The 27857-nt window shown below is 42.9% G+C and overlaps 1 long non-coding RNA gene across 1 annotated transcript; it reads left to right on the top strand.

The window, feature by feature from the left end:
• LOC308596692 lies at positions 1–27589 on the top strand. Its single transcript, XR_014012659.1, has 3 exons — positions 1–118; positions 19915–20043; positions 26193–27589. It is a non-coding gene; the product is annotated as an uncharacterized lncRNA (long non-coding RNA).
• Positions 27590–27857: the final 268 nt, after the last annotated feature.

Below are 27857 nucleotides of genomic sequence, written 5' to 3'. Positions count from 1 at the left end.
CAGGCATAGGAATTGTATGCTAAGTTGCTTCTTCCCCATCCTGGCCAGCTGATGGGTAAAAGTTGGCTTTTATACTGGGGGTAAGGAAGAAGCAACACTTACCTTTTGGGATATGGAGGTAAGTTGTCCCTTATTAGGATATTACTTGGTATCGCTAATGTTAATACATATCAGTTTTAATACACCACTCTCGCAGCTGCTGTAGTTTAGAAAACTTTTTAATGAACAATTAAGCATGCTGTTTTCCTCCAAAATGTTCTCTTTGGCTCTATTGAAACTCACATCCCTGAAAAACAGAAAGAGTCCTAAGGTTTCTTATGATCACCAAACTGGAATTTCTGTTCATTGAATAGGTTCCTGCCACCTAAACTGATCCTATTTCATTTTTTGTTTTTCCTTCTCCAATTGTTTTCAAATAACAGATATTGCGGTTGAAATAATGATGAGTGTAACAGAGTAATCCATATTTATAGAATTCATGTGCCTTTGTTTACAAACAGAAAATGAATCTGGATTTCAGGGACCTCTTGTACTTGATATTTTGTGTAAAGGGTTATTTAGTGATATCAGTTATTTAGTTATTGTGAATTTAGTTTGCTGCATGGCTTCTGATTCATTCTGAACTTGCAAGACTGTTGAAGATCCAAGACTTGTTGAAGAATGTGAAGCAGGATCTGTTTCTCTGCATTTCTGATGAACAGAACAGGGGGAGAGCCTGTGATGTAAACACAGAGTAACCTAATTATTATGTGGCCATTGCCCTGAAACATAGAATTATTGGAACAGCAGCAAAAAGGAAGTAGAAGGGGAAACTCTAAGACTGGGATGAGGACCTTGCTGGGCTTTGTCCTACAGTTTCTATAATTCCTTACCATTGGGCCATGCTAGCTTGGACTGATGGAAGTTATGGCCCAACAGCTTCAGGGGACTCAGCTACATAGGTAAAGAGAATGCTTTATATGCATTGTAACACTGTAACACCAGATGGCGCTGCGGAGTCCCGTCTTTCGCCAACTGGATTTCCCTTTATGAAATTTACAACGCCTTTAACTGAATCATTTTTTTGATGTGTCTAGATCCAGCCAGGGTCTTTTAACAGCACTTTAAAGACTTTTTGTACTGTAAGCTTCCATAAGCTACACTCCAAAGTAGGCTTGAAGTGGACTCTAGTTCACAAAAGCTTGTGCAACAACAAATCTGCATAGGAGGCGCACGATGGAGGGTGGCGGCGCCATCCAAGCTGCAGCACAGCACTCACAAAGACAGTGACATGATGGTAAGGCATGTTGTGGGAGCTTCTTTTTGGCAGAGCTTCCCCAACCTCACCTCGCTCAACCTCCACGCTGGCAAACACAGTCCTACCACCAAGAGGAAGCCACTTCTACTTCACCCTCTCTCACCTGCCACTGCTGGTTAGCCGAAGTTAGATCCCAGTGACTTAGGTGTCATTGATTTCTGTGGGAACTATGTTCAACAACTAAGCCCAGATCCAACATTTTAAGATGCCACAAGACTCTGTTGTTTTTCTACAACCATTTCACTCAACTTTCATGCTCATGATGCTTTGCGCCACCACTCACTTTAATCACCTATGGCACTAAAAGTTCTTTGTCAAAGTTAGTGGATGGAAAGGAGGATTTTGGATTTTGGCAAACACAGGGTGGAACCCTTCTGTATATTACTGAAATGCCCCTTGCTAATAAAGGTAAATGGTAAAGGACCCCTGGACAGTTAAGTCCAGTCAAAGGCGACTATGGGGTTGCGGCGCTCAACTCGCTTTCAGGTCGAGGAAGCCGGCGTTTGCCCACAGACAGCTTTCCAGGTCATGTGGCCAGCATAACTACACCGCTTCTGGCACAACAGGCCACCGTGACGGAAGCCAGAGTGCACAGAAACGCTGTTTACCTTCATGGTACCTATTTATCTACTTGCACTGGTGTGCTTTTGAACTGCTAGGTTGGCAGGAGCTGGGACAGAGCAACGGGAGCTCGCCCCATCTTGGGGATTTGAACCGCCGACCTTCTGATTGGCAAGCCCAAGAGGCTCAGTGGTTTAGACCACAGAACTATCCGCATCCCTTGCTAATAAAGATGCTTGGTACCCTCCATGTAGTAACCCATATGTGGTTTTCCCCTAAACCCTCTCAGCGTGTTGAAGTGGCCACACACTTTACAAGTATTTCTATCATCCACCGCAGATCTCCTTTGCTATTCCTGTGAGCTGCAATTAATAAGTCGGAAACCAGAGCTCTTTCAAACTGTCCCTAGCCCTTCTCCTTCCTTGGGTAGGCTATATTAGAGCAGTACAGTACCAGGAAACAGGGAGTGGTTCAAGGCCTGAATGCTATTTTTAAAGCTTAAACTTCTTCCAGATACTATAAAAGAACCAAGGGCACCGTTAGATGTGTTTCAAGAAGCTCTTCTTGAAATTATTACATATATTTCAGTCTGGGGTCAGGACCTTGAGTAGCTGGTATTCTCACGAAAAGGTCAGTCCCCAGAATGGATTAATCCCTGAATGCAATATTGCTACAAATGTCTAGCAATATTAATGAGAAGGTGGAATGCTATTGTCCACCTTTGCTTATTCTGCAAAGGGTGCTTTCCAGAAGTAGCAGGGGAGGTAGAGTAGGCAAGGAAGAGTTGTGGTTTGTTATTGATTTTGATTCTGCAACTCAAGTGCTTTGTTGGATTGTCTTACTGATTATAGGCAGTAACAAGCAGATGATTTGAGCATATTATTGTTTTAAAGAATAATTCATTTTTTCCCTACATGGCTCCCTCTATAGTCAGTGCTGGATTTATGTATAGGCTAAGAAGGCTGAAGCCTAGGGCTTCTAAATCTAGTGGGCCTTGCCAGGCCTCCTACTCCCCAGTGGGCAGTCTCCCCTCTCCCAAAATTGCAAACCCAAGACTTCATGTGAGGGCAGGACAACTTGGGCCTCTAAATCTAGGGGGCCTCACCAGTCTGCCCTCTCCCCAGGGCCACAGTCTCCCCTCTCCCAAAATTGTAAACCCAAGACTTCATGCTAGGGCAGGGCAACTCAGGCCCCGCAACTATGAGACTCGGGGCTAGCCAGTGGGGCCCAATTTGAAGCAAGCTTGGGCTTCACTCAGTTTTGTTTATAACACTCTTCCATTTTCTTCTAGTTGTGAGGGTGGGGGATGGGGAGGGGCTCACAAGTGGAGTAGCCATGGGCCTTTCTTCATCTAAATCCGGCCCTGGCAGCATGTCCCTGTGCTTGTTTATATTGTTGACATCCACCTGTCTTGAGAGACAATGGAGTGTGCCTCCAGGGGTGAAGTCAAGCCACTGCACTTGGCAGTGCTGAAGTGATCTCCCCAGAGTGCAAGCCTGGGCAGTGTGTATGGAGGTCCTGGGATGCCCAGGCGACAAGACCCCACCCTTGGCCTCACTAAGGCGGACCAAAGGAAAGCAGAGCAATCCAGCTTGGCTGCAGGAGTTGCCAGAAGGAGGCAAACAAGGCACCATGGTTGTCTTAGGAAACCCATTCCAGATTTGTGTAGAGTTTACGACGTAGCCTTTTCTTCTTCCAAGGATATCCCGCTGTACATATATGCCTGTAAATATATGACATTTTGCAGCACATTCAATATGGGTACACACTAAAGTAAGAAGCAGTCCAGAGTTCTGCGTAACTCAGAACTGAAATGAGCTTGCAAGCTGTCATAGTAACAGCTGCTGGTGCAATAAAAAAAATATCACCTTACCAATTCTATGCTCTTTATTTTCGGGGGCCAACAGTGGTATCGAACAACTGTTTGCTAAACCTCCTATCAAGTCACAGCTGTTTGATCTATTGGAAGCTCGTAATGAAAGATCCTGTTACCTGAATTGATTATATGCTGTCATACTCTAATCTAGCCTTGGTTGTTTGTATGTAAACTCAGATTCAATTTAGTAGACTAAATTCAAGGCAAAGTCTATGAAAGCTGAACAGAAGTTAGTCCAGTAAAAGATATCACCTTACCGTCTCTGGCTGTGATTTTGAAAACACCCTGCTAGAATAAATTGCATTGCATTCAACAGCTTTCAGTCCTTCTCTCTCCCCCCACTCCTTTCTCTTCGCACCCACAAAAACACACAGACTAACAACAACACGACATCATGCGTGGTCATGTGAAACTACAAGCATCTAATTTTTAGGCAGTATTTGAAAGTCAACCCAAAATGATACGGAATTTTATGCACTCAGAATGAAGTTCCACTGTATCCAATAGAACTTACAGTACTCCAAAGCAAGTTTGCATGGATAGGATTGCATCATCAATTCACAGAACTCTGGGCTATTTTGTACCTTCTTCTGCTATCAATTTTTATTCTTTCTTTTTTTTAATGTGAGCATTGTGACTGAGTTCTGCTGAATTTCAATACTCACTCTGTTTACATTATAAAAAATGCTACCTTGAGGATTATGATGGAAAGGAAGGGCAGAGATCTTTGGACTGATATAGAAATAAATACCGGTAATAATAAACAGAATATTAAAGAGAGGAAAGGCCCTGGCCATTTGCCTCTTGTGTGTTGTGCCCTCTTCATAAGATAAGAGGAGGATATAATTGAAGGTGTACTTTACAGCTTTGCTCAATGGCCCTGTTTATGAAGAGGGAGAAGACATGAATTTGGAACAGCTTCACTCTAACATTGTTCACTGGTCAAGCCAACCCCCCCAAAAAAAAAAAAATTATGCTGGCAAAAAGAATTAGACAAATATACATTGGCTGAGCAGAAAGTTCAGGCATCAAAAATGTATTGAGGAGATGTTTGACATGGAGGATTAGTTTGATGATAAATGATAGGGCGGGAGCTGAATCTTCAAACAGTTGCGAATTTGACTTGTATTTGGGAGGGAAGGTATGGGGGAGGTGAAAGGCAGGAGGAAACTGCCTCGCCTCTTGAATTTTTGAAGTAGGACTGCGTGTGATCTGTTTAGCTGGTGACCACCCTTGCCCATCTCTGAGGCTGGGATGACAAGAAGCAATCTGGGAAGGATAATATTCTGACTGGAGTTCCAGTGAGTCAGCCCATGAAAACTGTACAATCCCACACATGAAAATAGCTCCCACTTAATTTTGGAACCTGTGCGTGGAGCTGTAAAATTGGAGGAGGCTTCTCTGCAACATTTCTGCATTTTATAACTCTTTTGCAACCAATGATCTAAACCAATTCCCAATTAGCTAATTACTGAGGACCCCCTATCTTTCAAAAGCCAAGCCACAGAATTCCAACTTTTGATAATTTTGATAACTCTATGGTAGTTACCTCTGCAAAGACATTTTTTGAACAAAATGTGGGGTAGCCCCTAATTTGCAAAGGATGTTAGGTATACTATAATAAAAAAAAACACCAAACCACAGACTAGCACTGAGTGATATCTGGTTTTCAACATTGTGATGTATCAGTAGCTAAACATCACAATATTCTGATATATCACAATGTCTGAAATTGGAGATCATGCGTGGGGATGAGGGAAGGAACAGTCATGGAGATTGGATGGGTGGGGTTCGTGCAGATCGGGTGTGGGGATTAGGGCTGGGCGATGTCAGGTTTTCAACATCACGGTGTATCACCAGCCAAACATTACGGTTTGGCGGTATACCACAATGTTGAAATAAGCTGCATTGGCTCCAGCCCATGAGCTGATGCACTTTCAACCCAGCGCCTCATAGGCTGGGGCCAATGCAGCTGGCCCTGGCCTGCTGCTCAGTGGGGGTGAGGGAAGACCCCTGCCCTCCAGCTGAGCGAGCCCCAATATCCCTACATGATTGTGTCAGGCATATCAGGGCTACTTTCTGAGTCACAGTGCTAAAACAGACCATAAAACTTGTGATATTACCATGCAAAAAAAATAGTTGGGAGGGAGAGGGATGGCGTCGTGGACCCCCTGAGTGCGTTCTGCAGACCCCCAGGGGTCCCCGGACCCTTAATTGGGAACCACCAATCTAAACAAATAAGCTTCTACATCTTATGTGCTTACATAAGAGAAAGATGAGATAAAGATTACTGCTGCTTCCTCTTGTGATCCTTTACAAGCATGGGGTTTGGGGTGCACTACGCACTACAAGTCTTCAATGGAAGCAGTGGCGTAGCGTGGGGGGTGCAGGGGGGGCCGGCCGCACCGGGCGCAACATCTGGGGGTTAGGGTTAGGGGGCACAAATCCACAGGTTAGGGGGCGCAAATCCACGGGTTAGGGGGCGCAAATTACTTGCCTTGCCCCGGGTGCTGACAACCCACGCTACACCACTGAATGGAAGGGGCAGCCTCCACTTGCACTCCTCTTCCTTGTACTGAGCAGGAAGAACCAGGCAAAGCTTATTTACACAGAATCGCCCCTTCCTAACAAGGCATTTCTGTACTGAGCTATATCAATATTTCAAATACTGTTATATACCACCTAATCAAAAGCATGAAAGTGTTCCTGATCTGTTAAGAATGGTTCAAGTGGTTATTGTGAGAAAAGTTGCAGTCTGTCTCAATAGCCATTCCCATTTTGTCAGTGAAGTGTTAGAATATTTGGCATTTTCTTATTGTTAGTAAGTGTCATTTTCATTCTTTGCCTTATGGCTTTGTTTAGCCTTAACAGAGAATTCTCTGAAATGCATTTCATCTTTCTAATGTCTATAGTAAGTTCAAAGGAAAAACATTTCTGCAAGTCAAACAGAATATACCATCTTGGAAAAGTTCAGCCCAGTTTATTTATTTTCAGCAATTTTGTCTGAGGAAACTCCTCTAAAAAAACACACACACAAACTAAAAAAAACCCCAAAAAACCACTTTCCAAGAAACAAAAGCAATGTAACATTTTCCCATGCTGAGGGCTAAGAGGTATGGAACTCCTGAAATAATAGTTAGGAATTAAGATGAATTAATCTAAAGATTCACTAGACAGGAAGAACACATTCTCTAAGCACGTCTACTTAGAAGTAAATGTCATTGACTTCAGTTAGGCTTATTCCCACGGTAAATGATTGCAGCCTGAATCTAAATTCATTGAGTCCATGGATTATTAAATCATTATAGTATTTTCTAATGCTTTCCAGTGACATTATGAGAGTTTCTGTGGCCACACTTTCCCATTATAGAACTGGCAGGGGAGCCAACTTGAATAAAATATTGGGGGGGGGGGGTAAACCCCACCCTGCATAACCGATCACAACACCATCTGAATCACAATGACCATCAACTTTGTGGGGAACAGCCCCCTCAAATATTTTATTGGTGGGCTGAAAAGACCTCAACCTCTAGCTCTCGGCTCCTATGACTGGCATACATACAGAATACATAATAATTTGGAATTAATGCATAGCCTCTTCTAGGAAACCAGATGTTAAATGGTGAAAGCATATTTCCATGACATAATTGTTTGGAATTCCCTTTTTCCTCAGTGAAGAAGAAGCAGAAGAAAGTGCAATTCTTCTTAGCGTGTTTAGAGCTATAACTTGAAGTACAGTGTGTCATCAGAGTCTTTTGAAAGGACAAAGAGCAGGGATGGGGAGCTTGTGGTCTTCCAGATGTTGCTGGACTCCAACTCCCATCAGCCTTTGCTCTATCTGACCAATTCATTGTCAGGGCTGATGGGAGATGTAGTCTAGCAACACGTGTAGGGTCACAGTTTCCCTACCCCTGCTTCAGGCCCGCTTCTGCAGGCACCCAGTCATCATGTCCAGCAGCTTCTTCCCCCTTTCCACCCGCTATCAAGCATTTCAGAAAGAAAGAGGCAGGAAAGAGAGAGATAAATTGGCTTCTGACAGCTGGTTTGTGCTCCAGGGAGCAGCGATCAATGAATCTTTCGTCCCTTACTGAGCATGAGAGATGCCTGGCCAGGGTGTGTGTAAATCATTAATTGCGGCTTCCGTTGGGCTCAGCATTTTCTTGAATGCTCCTGCTAGGAGACATATTTATATGGCAACTTCTTTAGATTCCTAGAAGGAACTGGAAGGATATTGGTGATGTTTATAAGCGAAGTTAAAAGGTGGTGATTTAACTGTAGAAACACTTTGATAATTAAGCGCACTTTTTCGCACAGTTGCGTGGCTCATATCTCTCTTATTGGTTGCTTTTTACACCAGTTGTCTCACAGCAACTTATGTATTAAAAAAATAGAAATAAGAAAAAGCATTAAAAGCAAATATAAAGCAAGTGCTCATCCAAATTTATAGGGCCAGATTCAGCTAAATAGCTCCCACTACTGCAATACGTTCTGCTAGTACGACTGGACTTTCCCCTACTTCCTTCCCCTGTGAGCTCACTATGTGCCCCCACATGTCTGTGGGATCAGGAGATCCCCCCCTCCCAGAACAGCCTGCAGTGGGGAGAGGAAGGATCATTCCCTCTGGAAAGCTAAAATGCTTGTGCTGGTATAATGATTCTAATAGCAGAACATTCAATTGCACCCATATTATTTATACTCAGTCTGTTGGGGAACTCCATGGCACCCTTTTATACTATAGGTCAGGGGTTGGCAAACTGTGTCCCTCGGGTTGATGGACTCCGACTCCCATCAGGCTCAGCCTGCATTGTCTGGGTTGATGAGAACTGCCCATCACTGCCGTAGGTTACATTTTGTTTATTTACTTTGGCTGTGCTCTTGGGAAAATGCTCAACAGAAATGAATTGGGCTTACGTTCACAGAAATCAGCTTAGGAACAAATGCCAGCAAATTGTGTCAATAGGATACATGCTGCTGTCCATTAAAGGAAGATCTGTAATGCAACTGTAGTCCATTTTATTTACCTTGGAATAAACTGAAGTGTGCCCAATATGTGATAAACGATTATCTGCGAAAGTGCTATATCAAGTTGCAAAAGAAGAACCCAGCCTAAAAGAACAGCTTTGTTGAGCTTGGATGTTCTGTTTGGTGGAGGTTCTCCATGCCTGTTCTACTAAACCAAAAACATCTAGAGGTTAATAGTGTGCTGCTAAATAGTGCACTGCTAAATATCTGCCCAGCAGGTGTCTGCAGACATCAGTGATGGGAACTGCTTCTAAAGATGCCTTGGAATTCACAGGGTTAGCTGGCGCTGTGAAATAAATGCCCTGCCTCCCAGGAATGCTGTGAAAGTGAAACTTAACTTGAATACTTAGGTTCACGGCCCTTGCTTGGATCAGCTCTTAGGAAGGCCCTTACACCAGGCAAACATTCATAGTGGAAATAGGAAACATGCCTGTAGATTTCCTGTTGGATGAAGGCTTTATTTGGTTGTGCTGTGCAGAGTGAATTGGTTTTTGCTCAATAGCTGCAATGGAAAAGGAGTACTTTTTTCAACACTTCTTACCATTAACTGCTTGTCATATACTCCTGTTCCTTGCCTGATTTCCTGTGTTTGATGGGGCTTGCTATTTCTGCACTTTCCAGAGGAGTCAGCATGGCCTGCTAAATCAAACTGAGATTGCAGATAGATACTCAGTCTCTGTTTTCTTTGGTTTGAATGAAGATTGTAGTGCTTCGAATGTGTGTGTGAGTAACCCCTATGAATTATGCAGTCCCAATAAATTATTCACTTGCATCGTTTCTCTGGTTTGCTGTTGGCTTGGCATAGCTCCCAACCACCACTGTAGAATTATCGGGTCTTCTTCTTCCTGGGAATCGTTAGATGGACAATCCCAGCTAACTAGGGATCCCAGAATAAACTAGATGATGTCATGAATCTATGTTACCAATCAGACTTGGGCGTGTGACAACATTTGCTCCGGATACATGGAGCCAATTCAGAGTGGGGGCATTGCATTACCTGAGCAGTAGCCAGGACTCTAGTACAGAGGGATAGAACCAGCGAGATCAGGAACACAAGCAGCACAAGACACAGATATTCCAGGACCAGACACAGCTGCAGCCAGTCAGCCAGGACCTGCCTCAAACTGTTAGGCGACTCTTTGCCCTTCGGAAATGGGGAGGAGCCTGGGAAGGATAGTTTAGCCCAGGGGGAAGTACCTCCTTGCAGCTCAGCCCTAATGTGCAGAACTTGGAGAGAGCAGGAGCCGGGATTCCTAGTATATAATCTGTACCCATGTTATATACTGTAAGTTATGATAGAAACTGTTTTGCAAAACTATTTAAAATTTGTGTGAAATAATAAAAGCCACCAGCGTATACAGATTGGCATCTTCTTGTTCCTTAAGCCTACAGGGATGACTTAAAACAGATTTATAAAACCCATGAATGTAGCGGGATTGTACACATTCAGCAGATTCCTTTTAATGCAAGGCGCTTTCATCTTCTACTTTTGAAAGCTGGAGGGTAAACTAAGAATAACTGGTTCCCCTTGCTAGCATCGCTTTAAAGTGAATGTATGGCTGATATCTTCTGCCACCTTTGTAAAAAAATCAGCATATATGCTGAGCTCATAATATTGTAATGAGCATTTGTGAATCAGTGTAATTGGCTACCTTACTGACACACACTCCCCCACCTCCGGTAAATATTGCAACGAAGTAGTTCCCTCACCCCACACGGTATGTAATATTCTTAGCAAGTAATGTATACAGAAAAATGCATATATGAAGGCAAAGTGCACGGAAAATGTTTATATCGTTAAAAATTACATACAAGAGTGCATTATATTGGGGAAAGTAGAAATATTAGGGGAAATACGTTTATATTAGGAAAAAGTTTGCACTAAAATGTTGATGACTTTGCTTGAGGGGAAAAACACACAAACTGATATGGAAAGGTAAAGAGAAAGAGAAAAATGAGAAGCCAGAATAAACAGATTTGGCCATCTTTGGAGGTGATACAGTGGTAGTGTTGTTCTGGAGATAATAAGTGAAGTTTCCAATAAATAAACAAATTTTTGCCCATTGTATGAATGTAGCAAGCTCTCTGATGCTGACTGGCTGTGGCTCTTCAGGTATGGGACCTTCCCGCCCCCACCTGGAAAAACTGCATGTGGAACCTGGAATCTTCTAACACACAGCAGATGCGTCACCACTAAACTATTATCCTTCTCCCAAATATCAGAGATGGCAAGCATTACTACTGTGACCCACACGTCAGGCCCACACAAAGATTTTAAAATATATTTAAACTGACTGTTGGGCTGCCGTCGGTTGCTAAGCAACAAGTGCTTTGTTTATAAGTCCCCAAAAGATAACAAGTCTTGCAAATTCTGTAAGTGCCAGACTTTGGAAATGGCTCCGTCAATCTAAGCAGGGCTCCTCCGCCAGCACAAATATATTTCTGATGTGACCCTCAGTTCTGACACTCCCACTTAATGGCTGCAGCTGACTTATGTGGGACTCTGCCTCTTGTTAGGTAGTCAGTCAACTGCTTTCAAGAGAATTGAGTGGGATTTGCAAGAGATGTTGCTTCTCAGGGTGTACGTGCATGATCACTTTTGTGCTGCTGTTTGCCTTTGCTCAGACATGATGGGCAGGCTTTGTAAACCATGCATGCAACCAAGGAAGGGCAAGAGTGCACAACAGGAGGACTGACGTATTTAATTATCGGGGTGAGGGGAAGCAGTGCCCATTTCCAGTTGCATTTGCTGTATCTTACCTCTGTGAGAATTATGTTTTTCTATGCACCCTTTACCTTAGTACAGTCGTACCTTGGAAGCCGGAAGCCTTGGCACTCGTACGTTTTGGCTCCCGAACACCGCAATCCGGAAGTGAGTGTTCCGGTTTGCAAACGTTCTGTGGAACCCAAATGTCCAATGGGACTTCCACGGCTTCCGATTGGCTGCAGGTGCTTCCTGCTATCAAACGGAAGCCGCACCTTGGTTTGCGAATGTTTTGGAAGTCGAATGGACTTCCAGAACAGATTCCATTTGACTTCCGAGGTACAACTTCCGGCCTGCCCATCTTCGAGCTTCCAAGAGGCCCAAAGTTTAACCTCAGAGGCTGCTGAGCCATGGTTAAATGCCATCAAGGCTAAACTTGATTCCTTAGAGAGGAACAAGACATGGGAACTAGTTCCAGGCCTCCCCAGGCCACAAAAGATTTACAAAGTTCAGTTATTGCAAAAAAAATTCAGTATTAATTTTATGCATTTTTTAAAATCACCATGGTATTTAACAATAATATCTTATGTCCTTTAGAGGAGAAATTGTAAATTGTAGAATTTTAAATACCCGTCATCATCCTTCTCTTCACTCAATTTTGTTTATAACACTCTTCCATTTTCTTCAAGTTGTGAGGGTGGTGGATGGGGAGGGGCCTCACGTGGAGTAGCCTGGGGCCTTTCTTCATCTAAATTCGGCCCTGAGGATGCCAGATTACTCCTTGGTCCCCATTTTGTTTTTTAAACTGAATTTGAAAATGCAGTTTTGTTTAAGAAGAAGAATGTGTATATATGAATGAATAAAAAATATTCAAAGTATAAGCCCAGATGCAAAACCTTGCACTCACACAGAGATTTGTTTGTTTGTTTAGATTTTAGCACAAATTCCAGGTTCTGGGAAGGCTCTGGAATAAGTTTCTAAAACAGGGCATATTAGAGAAGCAGGCTGCTAGAATTCTTATGTATTGGAAAGCAAAGGACTTGCAAATATTCTACATGAGAAAGGAAATCTGGTAACTGATTTGCCTTTTGGGAACTAGCTGTCACGACTGTATGCTATAAAGCAATGTAAAAGATGCCTACAGAGAAAAATATATCAGTACCGAACATGTGTTTAAAATTGACTCTTCATTTAAATGTGTCTGGAGATTAACTACTCTCAGTGTAGTGGAAAATCATCTCCACTTTCAGATACTTTAATGAGGGAATTTGCTCACCTAGTCGATCAGGCAAAAATTTAAATTCACATGCTGTCTTCGAATGCCCAACATATCCTAGTAAGAGATTTGATCGTAAGACCTCTCTTTTTCAAACTGAGATGCATGATAGGCAGGTATCCTCTGGTTTATTTCCACTGAATAGCTTGAAGACAGCTTAATTGAACTCATTAGCAAACCTAGTTTCTAATTTTATGCTTTCTGCTGCAATAAAAAATCATTGCAAAGACTGGGTGAAATTCTGTCTGCAGAATGGCATTTGTTTCATCAGAAGCATATGCTAATTAACATTAGCATGTTAGAAATGAAGGGTTTTTAAATTATTATCCTCTATCTCCTCGGCACGGGTGGCGCTGTGGGTTAAACCACCGAGTCTAGGACGTGCCGATCAGAAGGTCGGCAGTTCGAATCCCTGCGACAGGGTGAGCTCCCGTTGCTTGGTCCCTGCTCCTGCCAACCTAGCAGTTCAAAAGCACATCAAAGTGCAAGTAGATAAATAGGGAAGGTAAACGGCATTTCCATGCGCTGCTCTGGTTCGCCAGAAGCGGCTTAGTCATGCTGGCCACATGACCCGGAAGCTGTACGCCGGCTCCCTTGGCCAATAAAGCGAGATGAGCGCCGCAACCCCAGAGTCGGCCACGACTGGACCTAATGGTCAGGGGTCCCTTTACCTTTACCTTTATCTCCTCGGCAGCCCCCTAGTGCCATGCTCCTTACTTTTCTGGAGGTTCCTCCAGTCTTCTGGAACTGATTTTCAGGGGATGCAGGGGAAAGGGGAACTGGTGAAAACTGCCTCTCCCTCCCTTACATTCCTGGGCACTAGGGATGGTGTTGAATTTTGCAGTAATTGAGCTTGCACTCAAGCGGAGCTCTGTTCAAGAGCTTTGTGAGCCAATCAGGTTTCATGTGAGTAATAGCAATATTTAGAGATACAAATCTCTTCAGTCATGAAAAAATAAGGACCCAAAATAAGCTTATCAAACCAGGCCATTATAACTGTGCACCTGTACAACTGTGTGTTCCCTTCAACTGTGCTTAATTGAGGATGTGACTGTAGTCAATAACTGTAATGGTTACATTTCTAATCCTGTCTCCTACCTTGACTGTGTGTAGAGTGGGGAGTAATGTTTATATTAGGACATGCTGAATTTTTCAACTTTCAAGTTCCAAAAAGGATGAGTGCTAAAAATTTGTAACATGACTTGGGAATTCAAAAGATATTTTGGTTAAATTAATATAATTTAGTTTTCCTTGGTAAGTAAAATTTGTGTAAAATTGCATAGAAATCATTTAAAATGATTGCTAAGTACTTGTAGTTATGTATTATTATTATTATTAAGCATTACCTGACATTTTCAGAAGATAAAATTAAAATTCTTGGATTTTCTGAAAGCAGTTTATGTGTTTATTCATTAAACGTAGACTTATCAGGCCAAATGTTGTCTGATAACAGGAATAATAGCAGATTTTGAATTCCCCACACCCAAAAACATATTTTTAAGACCCCTCACTGAATAAATTTTCAAAAAATAAGTTTCACTCCCGAAAATGACATGCCCTATTATTGTATTGGACGCGGGTGGCGCTGTGGACGCGGGTGGCATTGTGGGTTAAACCACAGAGCCTAGGACTTGCCGATCAGAAGGTTGGCGGTTCGAATCCCCACAACGGGGTGAGCTCCTCTTGCTCGGTCCCTGCTCCTGCCAACCTAGAAGTTTGAAAGCATGTCAAAGTGCAAGTAGATAAATAGGTACCGCTTCCACGGGAAGGTAAACGGCGTTTCCGTGCGCTGCTCTGGTTCGCCAGAAGCGGCTTAGTCATGCTGGCCACATGACCCGGAAGCTGTACGCCGGCTCCCTCGGCCAATAAAGCGAGATGAGCGCCGCAACCCCAGAGTCGCACACAACTGGACCTAATGGTCAGATGTCCCTTTACCTTTATTATTGTATTATTATCCATGGTTCATTAGATCAAACCTTTGGTGCAACCTGCAAATCACTGGTGCCGTTTGACCCTATTCATTGAGAAGGGAGTTATATAGCTTCACTGAATATCCTATGTTGGAATTAATGGAGATCACACAGCAGCAGTCCATACCTCCCTTTTACGCCCTACTATTTATTCAACAAAAAGAACTATTAACTTTCTTTTTGGCAGAGTGCCAGTGAACAGTGATTCCTCCTGTGAGCAGCCTTAGATGCCAAAAGATGATTTGAAATTACTGAACCAAATCACGTAAGCCACGCACCTGGGGCATCCCAAGGTAATAGCAGCCATTCAGAAAGGATCAGATCTTGAAATAATATTCCTCAAGTAGCCCTTCCTAGACACTCACTCTCTCTCTCTCTCTCTCTCTCTCTCTCTCTCTCTCTCTCTCTCTCTCTCTGTGTGTGTGTGTACATGTGCCAGAGACTTGTGGTGTAATTGCTGCTATGAGTTTAATAAATGCTTTCACTTCGGTAAATATACCAGAGATTTAGGGTTACCATTACATCTTGCGCACTGTGATGATGTGCTGCAGAGCCAAATGTAGCGCACTCTGCATCGACAAAGGATCTTGTGGCATTTTAAAGACAAACATATTTTGGTCTGCATTTAAGCTTTGCTTTTGTAGGCAAGGGAGCGCACTTCATCCGATTCACAAAGTGAGGCCGAAAGGTCAAGCAATGCAAAAAGGCACCAGTACGCAGGACTACGCCAAGCACAAAAGTGAATTCAGAGACCAATCAAATGGATGCATTGTCCAGTCTGCTTAGGAGCAACCCATTCCCCACTACTGGTGATAAATAGATGTAGCCAGATAAATAGTATAGAGAGGAGCAATTAGGTTCTGCAGCCAGCTAGTCATTCGTAGAGGCCAAATTCCACAGGGTCAAATTTGCTAATCCCAATCCAGTGACTTCACCCTGGAGTCTTCCTTTGACACTTCTCTGTCGGTGCCTTGTGTGCCTTTAAGGTCTGCTTCGGAATATTCTGGGAGACTGAGGGCCAAGCTAGGTGGTAATATATCTGTACAAGCACAGGCTTGTTTTTTCAAACTCAAATTGTTTTTTCAAACTCAAATTGTCAGTGTGGATGGGGCTGGCCCAAGGGATTTTTCTGCCTGAGGTGAAGGTCTAGATGGTGCCCCCACCTTCATTCCAGACACAGAAACCTGTTGGACTGGCAGTTGAATCTTATGTCAACACTGGCAATGTGTTTGTGTCCTCCATGCACCTGAGGGTAGCCGGCTAGTTGTGGGAGTCCAAGACAGGTCACGTGGTACATAAGCGCATAAGAGCACAACTTCGTTCTCTAACAGAAGGGAGCATTCAGGAGACCTAGCTGTCATTGCTGACTCCCAGGCGTCTGCTGCCCAAGGTGGTTGTCTCACTTTGCTGGTTGTTATGTACTGAGTTGAATAGGATCCAAAATGCAGCAGTCTGATTGGTCCAAGAACAATAGGATTCAGAATGCAGCAGTCTGATTGGTCCTAGAACAATGCAGCAGTATGATTGGTCTGCAGGAGCCACCCAATCCAGCTCCAGGTGGAAGGGAATCCACAACCTGATTGGCCTACAGGGGAATCCCAGAATTAGCCAATCATGTGCAGCCCATTGTGTAAATAATGTATATAAAGCAGATGTTGTGGGGGAACTTTGATTCCTCCTCACCACTATGAGCTGAATAAAGAGCATGAAATCCACTCTCGACTCCGAGTATATTTCACTGGTCCTGAGTGCAGAGGGTCTGACTCAGGGAAGTAGAGGGGCATTAACCCTTTTCACTCAGTATGGTCTCAATTTTTATAGGGATTCCTTCCTGATACTGACATTTACATAGGGATGGGAACACTCACTTGCATTGCAATCCCTGTTGTTGTCATGCCCTCCTCCCAATCCAAATCAAGATCATAGCAGGGGAGAAAGGACTGAAGCCCTCTGCCCCTCATGCTAGGGACACAATCAAGATCAGGCCACCCGATGCTAGCAATTTGGATTGTTGTTGTTTTGAAAAACAGCAACCCTGCCTCAAAGGGCACAGGCGTTGTCTAGTTTGTCCCCAAAGTGCTATCCCCTGGGCTTTGGCATGCTATCCCAGCTATCCCTAACTGGTGCCTAACTCCAGGTGTTTTGGAATCCAACTCCCATCAGCCCCAGCCAGCATGTGGAAAGCTGGCAAAAGCTGTCCTAAGTTTTTAGTGGTAATGCTGAGTATAGTGTCTTCAGAAGAGCTATTGCTCAAAGTTTATATGTGCTGTTTCTATGTAACAGAAGTTTCTATGCAATTTGTTATCAAGCAGCCATGCTCCCATAGGTGGGATTAGACACATTCTGGATAATTTTTATGCCCCAGAACTTGCAGTAACTGGGAAATAATACGCTTACAAACAAATCAAACGAGGCAAGTAAAAATGATGTCAGCAGCTGTAATTTCTAATAGCCGCCATTTCTTTCTCACACACGTTTTTAAAACATCAACATTTTCCAGATCGTACAAGACATTTGACAAGAGCCATTAACCGAATCCAAAATGTAGCCGAGCAGCCCGTGTTTTAAGCCTGTCCTCCTGTGTGCTGCAAGTATTGCCTGTCCACTGGAATAGAGACCTGTCAGTTGAGATGAGAACAGCTGCATCATAAATCACATGGCACAGCCTTAGCAGGGACCGGTGTTAACAGGCCTCTGTCACAGAACTAGCCTTTCTTGCCTTGCAAATAATCTTCCCGGTGTAGCTTTGATGTTCATTTTGAGAAAATACTTGGCTTTACATTACTGCTTCTCTGACAGTTGATTGCCTGGCAGCTATGATGAGTCTTGCTGAGGGCTCTGCTGCCACCACGAGAGTTTCAAACCACTTATTTTGACGGATCTGTTAAACTGCACAGTGGACTGAGTTTATCAGAGCTCGTGATGTGCTTGAGTTCAAGAGACTTTTGCATCCATAGTTCCTGGCTGGAATCCAAAGAGTGGCTGTGGCGCACGCTAGGGCTGAGCATGATCTGCGGTATTTTTGGACTTCTCTTTCTTTAAACAGAGGATCCAATGCCATATCACAAACTGCTTCTGAAAGTCTCCTCAGGTTCAAAAGTAGTTTGCCATGTGGTAGCGCTGGGAGGAGAGGGGTAGCAGCTGCTGGAGAAATGGAAGCCTAGAGCCTCCTTGGACATATGGAACAATTTGAGGACTACTTTGGATCCCAGTCAATCTAGGAGATGAAACTAAGACCCCCAGCTAAATATTACATTATTCAGACTCCTTCAGGATTTAGAGATGAGCGACTGACGAAACGAACTACGAAATGTTTCAGCAGTGCTGATTTACTTACTCAATTGTTGTTTCATTAAATGGAAGTTGGCACTGAGCTTATTTATCTGTTTGACCCATTTTTGGCCCATTGTTCAGCCAAAAAAGCTCCCAGAGATCAATAACAGGGCTTTGTTTACCTCAGGTTTACAGTCCACAAGATTCAGAAGGAAATTGGACTGTGCGAGGAAGGAGAGGGAAAAACTAAGGCGAGGAGGAGGAGACAAATTGGGCTGGTCTCTCCACTAAGCCAGTGCAATGGTTCTGCTTACCTTCTCAACTCCTTTGCTGCAGTCTTGTGGAATGGCTGCTGCCACATGGCAACTGAGGGAAGACCTGTGTGGAGCTGGTTTCTCAGCTGAACCAACAGAATGGCCCTGCTTCCCATCTCTTCCTCTGGTGCAGCTTCATGGAATGGCTGCTTCCAGGTGACATTCAGGCCTTCCAAAAGGACCACCTGAGTCCCTCCTCAGTTGGTTCAAGTATGGCCTCCCTCTCCCATTGGTGAAGTCTTACCTGGGCCTACTAGAAAAAGTCCCAGCTTATTTTCCACCTAACAAATGGAGGGACTTTGGCCATCCCTAAGAATGTGTTGTTGTTGTTTTGTAACTTGTGTTGCTGATGGAGCCTTGTAGATACATGTATTCAAGTTGGTGGACTTGGGGAGAGATTTATTGTCATATAAAACCTCCTGAGTTAGCGATGCAGGAGAAGTTTGATTCAGGTCACATCTAAGTGCAAAACTATGTAAATAAAACTTTTTGAAACAATAGGCAAACCTAAACGCAGCCATCCTTTGACATTCACACTTCTACGAATTTTGCAATGCAGTTGTCCAACCAAGTCGTGTGCAAGCAAATGCATACACTGGGATAAAGCATGCATAAAAATTTCTACAACATTAGGGGAAATGGTTTTGCAAAAATGTTTTGTGAAAATGGTAAATTAGGAGAAATTGCTATTGAATTTTCATGAGGACTTTCTTTTTTTAAAAAAAAACACAAACTGATGTGGAAATGCAGAGAACAGAATTTAAGATTGTGTTGTGTTTTAATCCGCTTTTAGTCTATCATTGGTTTTAATTATTTTTGAATGTATTAAATAGTGCTTTTTAACTGCTTTTACTGGTAATGATATTGTTTTATTCTTTTTTAAAACTGATCTAAGGTTTGTTCGTGGGGTTTTTTACTTCTAAGCAGTATACAAATTTTATGAAATTGATAAATTAAATTAATATGGGGGGAAATGAGACGCTGAGAGATTTGCCCACCTCTCACTCTGGTGATGTGCTTGCAACTGTTTTATTGTTGAACACAACCAAGTTGCATCTTTTCCCTTTAGTTCCCAGTTACGCAGTCCCATCAACCCACTTAAACTGATGTCTCAGCTTCCAGTGGCAGCTGAACAGTATTTCTTGGGTTCATTGGGTGGGGCTTCATAATTCTACGTGATGTAATGAATTATGCAAAATGAGGAAGAAATTTGTGTTAAACTTGTGTAATTTATTTTCACAGCAGAATCCTTTATTTATTTATTTGTGCAGAATACTGATTGACTTGGCGCAGCTTTTGTGTTGTATTTTTAATGCAAACTAAATGCTTCTCTGTCTATCCCTTTGCTCCTTAAACATTCTCTTTACTTCTGCTCTTAGATGGGATTATTTTGTGCACAGACGGTCTCTTGCTGCATCTGTGAAATTTCCCAAAACACATCCTGCCACTCTCCTTTCTTTAGCTAAATGACATTAGGCCTGCAAATGTGCTTACTGCTCTTCCACACAGGAATCTACTGCATGCCGATAAGATGGAAGACCAGGAGGACACTTTAAAAGCCTTAAGATGTTCTAAGCACTGAAAATAACTCATCAAAGCTTTGCCACTTATATATTAATAGGATTGGAGAAGTGCAGAGGAGGGTGAGCTGCAGATAGAAACCTGGATGCCTGCTTTTGGAAGGAAAAATACAAGCAACAGAAACTACTAAAAAATAAAATAAAACCCCATACGTTTCATAAGACAGAAGGTACATGTGATAAGTTACATGTGTTGTTAATTTTTAAGTGATCTGAGGAGTGGGGTGGCGTTGATTCATTTGTTTGCCATGAGCTCAGCAAAGGAAGGCCAGTCGGGGGGGGGGGGATTGCAGCCAATTTTTTAGGATTTTATTTCACTGCAGCAACGTAACGTTTAATTTTTATTGTTTTGACTGCAGCATGAACTGAGATGATGGATTAGACTAGGATGTGCTGGATATACTTTTGCATATACGAATACACAAGGGAGACCAAAACTCATCAATAATATAATATAATATAATATAATATAATATAATATAATAATATAAATTATTGAGGCATCAGGGGCAGAAAAATGCTTGAAGTGTACAACTCTTCATGGCTTCCATGAGATACTTTGGGATCCTTATGGCAATGTGAACATTTCCATGAAATCGCCTCCTGCTCCTATGTGACCTGCTCAGTTCAGACACAGGGCTGTAGCTCAGTGGCAGATCAGCTCCTTTGCAAGCAGAAGGTCCCATGTTCAGATTCCAGCATCTTTGGGTCAGGCTGGGAGACACCCCTGTCCAAATCTTAACAGTCAGTGAAGCCCCTCCACCTGTTTTGAGACTACAGTTCCCATCATCCCTGACCACTGGTTCTGCTAGCTAGGGATGATGGGAGTTGTAGTCTAAAAACAGCTGGAGACCCAAGTTTGGGAACCCCTGGTGTAGACAATACTGAATTAGATGGTCTAAATTTGATGGACTCTGTATAAGACAGCTTTCTGTGTTTGTTTGTTCATAAGATTTGTTACTTGCCCTTCAGCTTACGGTTCTAGGGCAGCTTACAACAATATGGTGCCCAAAAACAGACAAACCACTTAGAATTACAAAAAGAAGTAAAATCCTTCCAGCTAGAAAAGTGTAAATTCAGCAAAGAGGTGGGTCCCACAAAACAAAATACTTAACTGTCAATGGCCAGGGTAAAGGGTAAAAAGCTATTTCTTAGGTCACCATTCCCTGCACTTCTGAGGGCTGTGGCAAAGGGGCACCCTTTGCCAATCTTAATACCTGAGAACATCAGGAGGGATGGAGACACTAACATGACCACCTTGAATTGAACCTGGAAACCAAATGGAAACCTGCACAGTTGTTTTAAAACAGGGATTTTATGAACCTCAACCAGTCATATATATGCATATCCTCCAACATTTCTCCGATGAAAATAGGGATGCCCTATTCCATTATAATATTCATCATAATAATTTTTATATTTATATCCAGCCCATCTGACTGGGTTGCCCCAGCCACTCTGGGAGGCTTCCAACATATATACAAGCATACTAAAACATGAAACATTAAAAAACATCCCCATACAGGGCTGCCTTCAGATGGCTCAGGGGTTGAATGACTCCATAAAGGTAAAAGTAAAGAGACCCCTGACCATTAAGTCCAGACGCAGACAAAAGTTCAGTGGTTTAGACCACAGCGCCACCCGCATCCCTCTTGAATGCTTCCAGCATTTCTCTGATGAAAATAGGGACATCCTAAGAAAACGCGGGACATTCCAAGACCAAATCAGAAACTGGGACAGCTTCTGTAAATCCAGGGCTCTCCCTGGAAAATTGGGAGAATTGGAGGGTCTGTATATGGCTGCTCCAGTTTGGACCAGATGAAGTGTCTGTTGCACTTTCTTCACTTATCTTAATAGTTCTTTTCTTTTTGCTTTTTTGGGAGCAAATTTGGAGCTTACTATCCACACCTTCAGTCAATTGTACATGGGAGAATAAGTATGCTTTTCCCCATCCGCACCAATGACTGGATGTGCCCAGTCTGAGAATAGTTCCATTGGTGTACTCTGTAGATGACCAGTTCAGTTGAACTGGGCTTGAAGCCTTGGGGTGCCATAACTATGCTGTAGAATGGAAGGGGAGAGGCAGGGGCCATCAAATTTTGGTGTCGCACAGGAAGCCAATGAAATTTGAGACCCCAAGGTCTGCCACTGCTGCCAACCAGTAAATGGGCTCATTCCAAGACCCCATTGCATTTCTGGAATTCCACCCCTGCAGATTAGGAGAATGGAAGGAAGGGGCTACATGTGTCTGCCTGAGCTGTGATGAACCTGGTTATTGTGATTAAAATTTATCTGCAGCTAATGATCACTGTCATGGGCAATATGTTGGCAGAATATCAGCATCTGTATGCATGACTGAGAATGAGACAGCGGTTTCTCAGTCTTCTGTCGTGCCTGACAGAAAACATGATTAAAAACCTTCCACAGAGAAGGGGATTGATGCTTAAACAGTTTTCACACAAATGGAAATTTTGAGGATCCATTCCAGATCTGTCACAAATGCTGGATTTATTTTTTTTTTAACAGGGTCATTCAGTTGATATCTATGAATGATTAAAAGCATTTTTGTTTTATCAAAGAGTTGCTGGTGTTGGGAGTTGCTAATATCAGTACAGTCTCCAGCCTACCTTCCCCCCCCCCCACTGATGTTGTTTCATTCTGGGGGTTTTCCTGTTTTATATTATTTTATCTCTCATAAGCCGCAGCGGGAGCTGTGTGACTGATGGAGCAGGTTAGAAATGTCAGGAATAAACAAATAATATGTCAAAATGACTTCAAGTTTGCATTTATTGCAAATTGGCAGGGCATAACGAATATATAATAAAATGGAGCTTGGGCTGTAAGTAATGTTTCATCATCAACAGGATTTTAATTTAATCTCCTGTCATTTTGAGTCAGCTAACTAGTCTGTATATATCTGTGTTTGCGTGTGTATTCCTGAGAAAGCAGTGCTTAGAGACAAATTTGCTGTTGCAAGCAGCGAGAAGGCAAAAGGGCAACAATGCCAAAGGCATGAAAGCTGAAAGTGACTATGTGGGGAAGTGGTTAATTCCAGCCTTGCCTTCAGGAAAGGATGAGTCCCAAAATATCACATTTTAACAAGCAATCTTTGGTAACTATATAAAGCTTCCAGGCACTTTGCCAAGGAGTTTGCTCAGAGGTCAAGTTGCAAGCATTGCATGCCTGATTCGACATAGTTCTGCAGACAGAACAGACACACACACACAATCTCAATGGCTAGAGGTTTTGACACATGCGTGGCCCACCCAATACTTAGGAAAGGGCCATAGCTCAATGGAGAACACATGCAGGTGGTCCCATCGTCAATCGGCTGAGAGATACCCCTGTCTGAAACCCTAAGGAGTTGCAACCAATTAGCATAGGCAAGACTGAGCCAAATGGACCAGTGGTGTGAGGCAGCTTCCTATGTACCTTGCATGCTTATTCGGAAACAAGTCCTACTGAGTTCTTTGGAGTTAATCCCCAGATAAGTGCATATATATGGCTCCAACTTTTAAGGGGGCAGAAAGAGCAGGACTTACTACATCTCACCGCAGAATTGAATACTAGCTATTGCTGCATTAAAAAAAAGAGAACATATGCCATCAAAGTATAATTAGGCATTTACGCATTTCGATGTATCGTTCTGTTTCTTAATCATGGCTGTGCAGAAAACTAGTTTGAATCATTTTCTTTAAAAAATAAAACTGACTTTTTGCAACAGCATATCCTCCAACATTAATGTTACAAAAATAGGGATGTCAATAATAATAATAATAACAACAATAACAATAATAATATCCCACCCATCTGACTGGGTTGCCTCAGCTACTCTGGGCGGCTTCCAATGTATATAAAAACATAATTAAATTATACAGGACTGCCTTCAGATGTCTTCTAAAGGTTGTATAGTTACTTGTCTCCTTGGCTTGGGGGTTGCATAACTCCACACCCTCCAAAATTTATCCAATGAAAATAGCGACGTTCTGAGGAAAAGCGGGTCATATCAGGATCAAATCAGAAACCAGGACAGCTTCTTTCTGTAAATCTGGGAATGTCCCTCGAAAATAGAGACAACTGGAGTAGGAGTTTCTCCATAAATGTGAGCATACGTTTTCAGACATTGAGTGCTGTTACTGCACCACAGAGATGCACTTGGCCATAATAAATTATACAGCTGGATTGGGAACACTTGTACCTTAACTAGGCCATGGAGCTTTTATCTGACTATTTAGCTGCCTGGGTGCAGTGAAACAGTGACCCTCATGTGGCCTTGGGAGACTCTGTATGGTTGCCTTCTTCTGCCACTCTGCTGGAAATAATAGGCCATGCATAATAGTTCCGCAGACGTATGACATCCAGGAATCGACAGCCTGTTCTCTTTCTGCTCTGCTGCTGCATGAGTTCAAAGCAATAAAAGAAAATTAGCTGTAGTGAATACTCTTGTGTGAATGTTAAGCTGGAAACCGAATACTAGCTTAAGATCCACAGTTTTAATTCCTGTACTGTTGCCTGTTGCTTGACAAAATGGTAAGACCTCCTCATAAGGAATAGCTGGATATCAGCCACGAAACATGTGAACCATTTTTAGAATATGACATTGTACTAAAATAAAAAATAATTAGATGACAGCTGGCAGAATGGTGAAAGACTCTATGCAGCTAACAGTTCTGTAAATAAAAATGCTGAGTTGGGCCATTACTTCCCTCGATAGCAAGGTTTTGGGAAAGGGGAGCTAGGGCCTTTTTAACAACAAATGTGCAACCATAAAAAATCTTTTCACTGATATTGTGGAGGTAACGTGATGCTTTTGATGCACAGCCTTCCTGTTTGAAGCAGCTGCCGTTCAAGCAGAGAGCAAAGGCAGGCAGAATGACCCCAAGTCATGAACAATGACTAGCAAAGAGTGGGCTGGAACAATTCAAACAGTCTGCAGCAAGAAGGTTATTAGCTGAGACTGTAATTTTATTGCTGCGTGGCATCATCGCTTGCTTCCTGCTGCATGCATTTCTTCCTCTCTCTTCCAGTCAGGTCACTTGTCTGGATAACTCAAAGCTGAATTAAGTGCACCAACCCAAAGTCCGATTGCATATTGGATAGGCAACCCATTATGTGCCAGCTGCAGCAGATCCAGTGGGCAATTACCTTGCAATCTGCATTGCAGGTGAGAGCGATCGCAGAGATGCTCAAGGTACTAGTGTTTGCACTGTGTCAGGAAAGAGCATCAGCCCTGGGTTACCCCTTCACCACACCCGTCTTCTTTTAAAAGGTATGTTCAACTGAGGCCCATTTATTTTGCGGTCCTTCCAGCTCAACCGAAGAGACAGATGGAGACTCTGAAAATGCGCCTTCTATCAAGTTTGAGCAAAGCAGTGTTTCCAAGGCTGCTGGCAGGTGTGACATGCTCCCCCACCCTCCAAGCCCATTAAAACAGAGAGACAACACACACACACAAACACACACACACACACATATATGGAACTCCAATTGTACATGTATTGCTCCCAGCGTACCTTAGGCTGAGAGAAAATTATAGGCCCAAAGTCAGGCAGTGAGCTTTACGGCTGAGTGTGAATTTGAACTTACCACTCAATTAGGAGAGCACACCAAGTCATTCTTGGGTTGGATAACTAATGGAAGAGCCATAGCTTAGCTGCTGTCATAGACCATTTCCAGGTTCAATCCCTGATATCTCCATGAGAGCTTAGGATGTCCTCTCTCTGAAATCCTGGAGAGCTAGTCAATAAACACAGTATTGAGTTAGAAGATGGACCAAAGCTTTGACTGAGCAATTTCCTGTGTCCTCCTGAGGTGGAAAGTAGGATACTTAACAAGCCACCTGCACATGATACACTTTGGAAATGAGGAGGGAACCACACGAGGACTCAGCACATCACAAGGTTAGTGTGCCACCCTTTCTCAAGCTGGTGTCCTCCAGATGTTTTGGATGTCAGCTCCCGTTATTCCTGACCATTGACCATGCTGACTGGGGCAGATGGGAACTGAAGAAGTTCAGCAGCATCCGGACCATGTCTCATATTTCCTAGATTGTGTAGACCAAGCAAAAATCACAACATGGGATATTTCCCCTATGCAGCATTAATTCCATAGGTTCACTCAATTCAATTAGATGGAAAGCAAGGAGGGGGGGGGAGTAGAGGAGAGACAGCATAGTCAGATGGAAACTAAATAAGAAAGAGATGAAATGAAGCTAAGTTGGATACATTTGTACAGTTAATATTTTAAGTGCTATTTGGATTTCTGTTTGTGGCCTCTTTGAAATATCAAAACTTGTTTTTTTCCCCTGTTTTTTTTACAGCTTCCAGAATGTAACATTATCAGGAAGGGATTCGGTGCCAGCAATTTAGATTTGCCAGTTGCTAAAATATTTCTGGAAGTGCCACAGTCCAAGATAGAGTTACAGGGTAGTTAGGGATATGGCTTGCCCCTTCCAGGAAGATGGTAGCTTGGCTCAACTCGTTGCTCAAAGTCATAAAAGGCACCTGCAATGTTCCCAGTTAGATTCCACTTTTTGGAACTAAAGGCCTCCTTTGAAGTTCAGATCCACTGGTGGAGGGTATCACTCCCTCTTTTCCTGTTATTCAGAGATGGTTGCCATTGCCCATGTAGCCAAAGCAGCACCACCCCAGGCACAAAACAACCCAGCAAAGACTGAGGGTGCTTTGTGTTTACAGGATGTTGAATGACTGCTTGAGACAGGGGCTAAAAACCAGGTAGGAGGAAGGATTGAATGGGGGGAAAGGTTGAGAGAAAAACAATCCCTTTGTCTGGATAGTTCATTTCCTGATTCACACGGAGGAGCTATTTTTAATGTTCCCATGGGGAAAAAAGTCAAGGCTGTTTATAAAAATCAATGGAGAAATCTATTAATGTGTCTGGGATTGAGTACCATATGTACACCTTACACCTGCAAAAAATAAATAAATTCTGAAGAAGTCCAGTGAGTACCGAGTGTGCACTAGACTGCTAACACATTTTTCCAATCTTAAATTTGGTTCCCCACATTCCCACATCATTCTCTTAGAATGCCAACGGCGCCCGGAATGTTTTAAACAGTTTATATAGTGCCCTTTATTGCAAGACCACAGGGCAGTTTATGACATAGAACATAATCAGCAGTATACATCCATACATAGCTTAATATCTATACAATACCCAAAAAATTAAATACAACTATAATCAGTGCTATTTTTTTCTAGAAAAAGAGTTTCTGGAACTCACCACGAACACCTCCTTCGTTCTCTTGGAAAGGCAATGGCACCCTCCTGAGAGATGCCAGGACTGAGTTCTGGAGAGTACCAGCTGAAAAAAAGCCCTGATAACCCTGGGTACCCAGACCTTGTTGTTGGTTCCAAAGGGGCCCACATAACAGTTCAAGCTTCAGGGCCTAAAAAATGTAGGTCCTCTACTCTGCTAAGGTAGGCAAAATGCCACTATCCACCCCCAAAAGGGAAGTACCAGAACCAAGGTTTGCAGAAGCACAATAATCTTTATCATTTAAAAGGAGAAGAAGAGAAGCTGGGAGGACCCCTCCTCCAAAAAAACAAGCCAATGAGAACTGAGCATGCTCAATGGCATTGGGTTGTTGTCTGTGTTAGGGGCAGGGGAGAAGGACATATTTTGTTGTGTAGTTAAGGGATGTTGGAGGAATCTTCTCAAAATGGATATTCAGCTAGATTTCTTTCAGTACACCCATTCAACCCCAATCGTCACATGGACTCTTGCTGTTAATGATTTTCAGCTAAGTTCTCTACAATGTTTTGCATATTGTATGAGAATGTATACGTAAATTGCTTTGCAATGTGTGTCATTTGCATATTCATTGATGTACAATTGCCACTGTCCTGACAGGTCCCTTATTGCTTTTCTTTTCCCCCTAAAGGGCTATTTATTGACTTGCTAGAAGAAGACCATATGCATGGAGGCTGCAGTCCTAACCATGCCTGTTCCAAGGTAACTCCCA

The sequence above is a fragment of the Podarcis bocagei genome (assembly GCF_964188305.1).
Source record: "Podarcis bocagei genome assembly, chromosome: 10".
Taxonomy (NCBI): Eukaryota; Metazoa; Chordata; class Lepidosauria; order Squamata; family Lacertidae; genus Podarcis; species Podarcis bocagei.
This window is presented reverse-complemented; position numbering and strand designations above follow the sequence as displayed.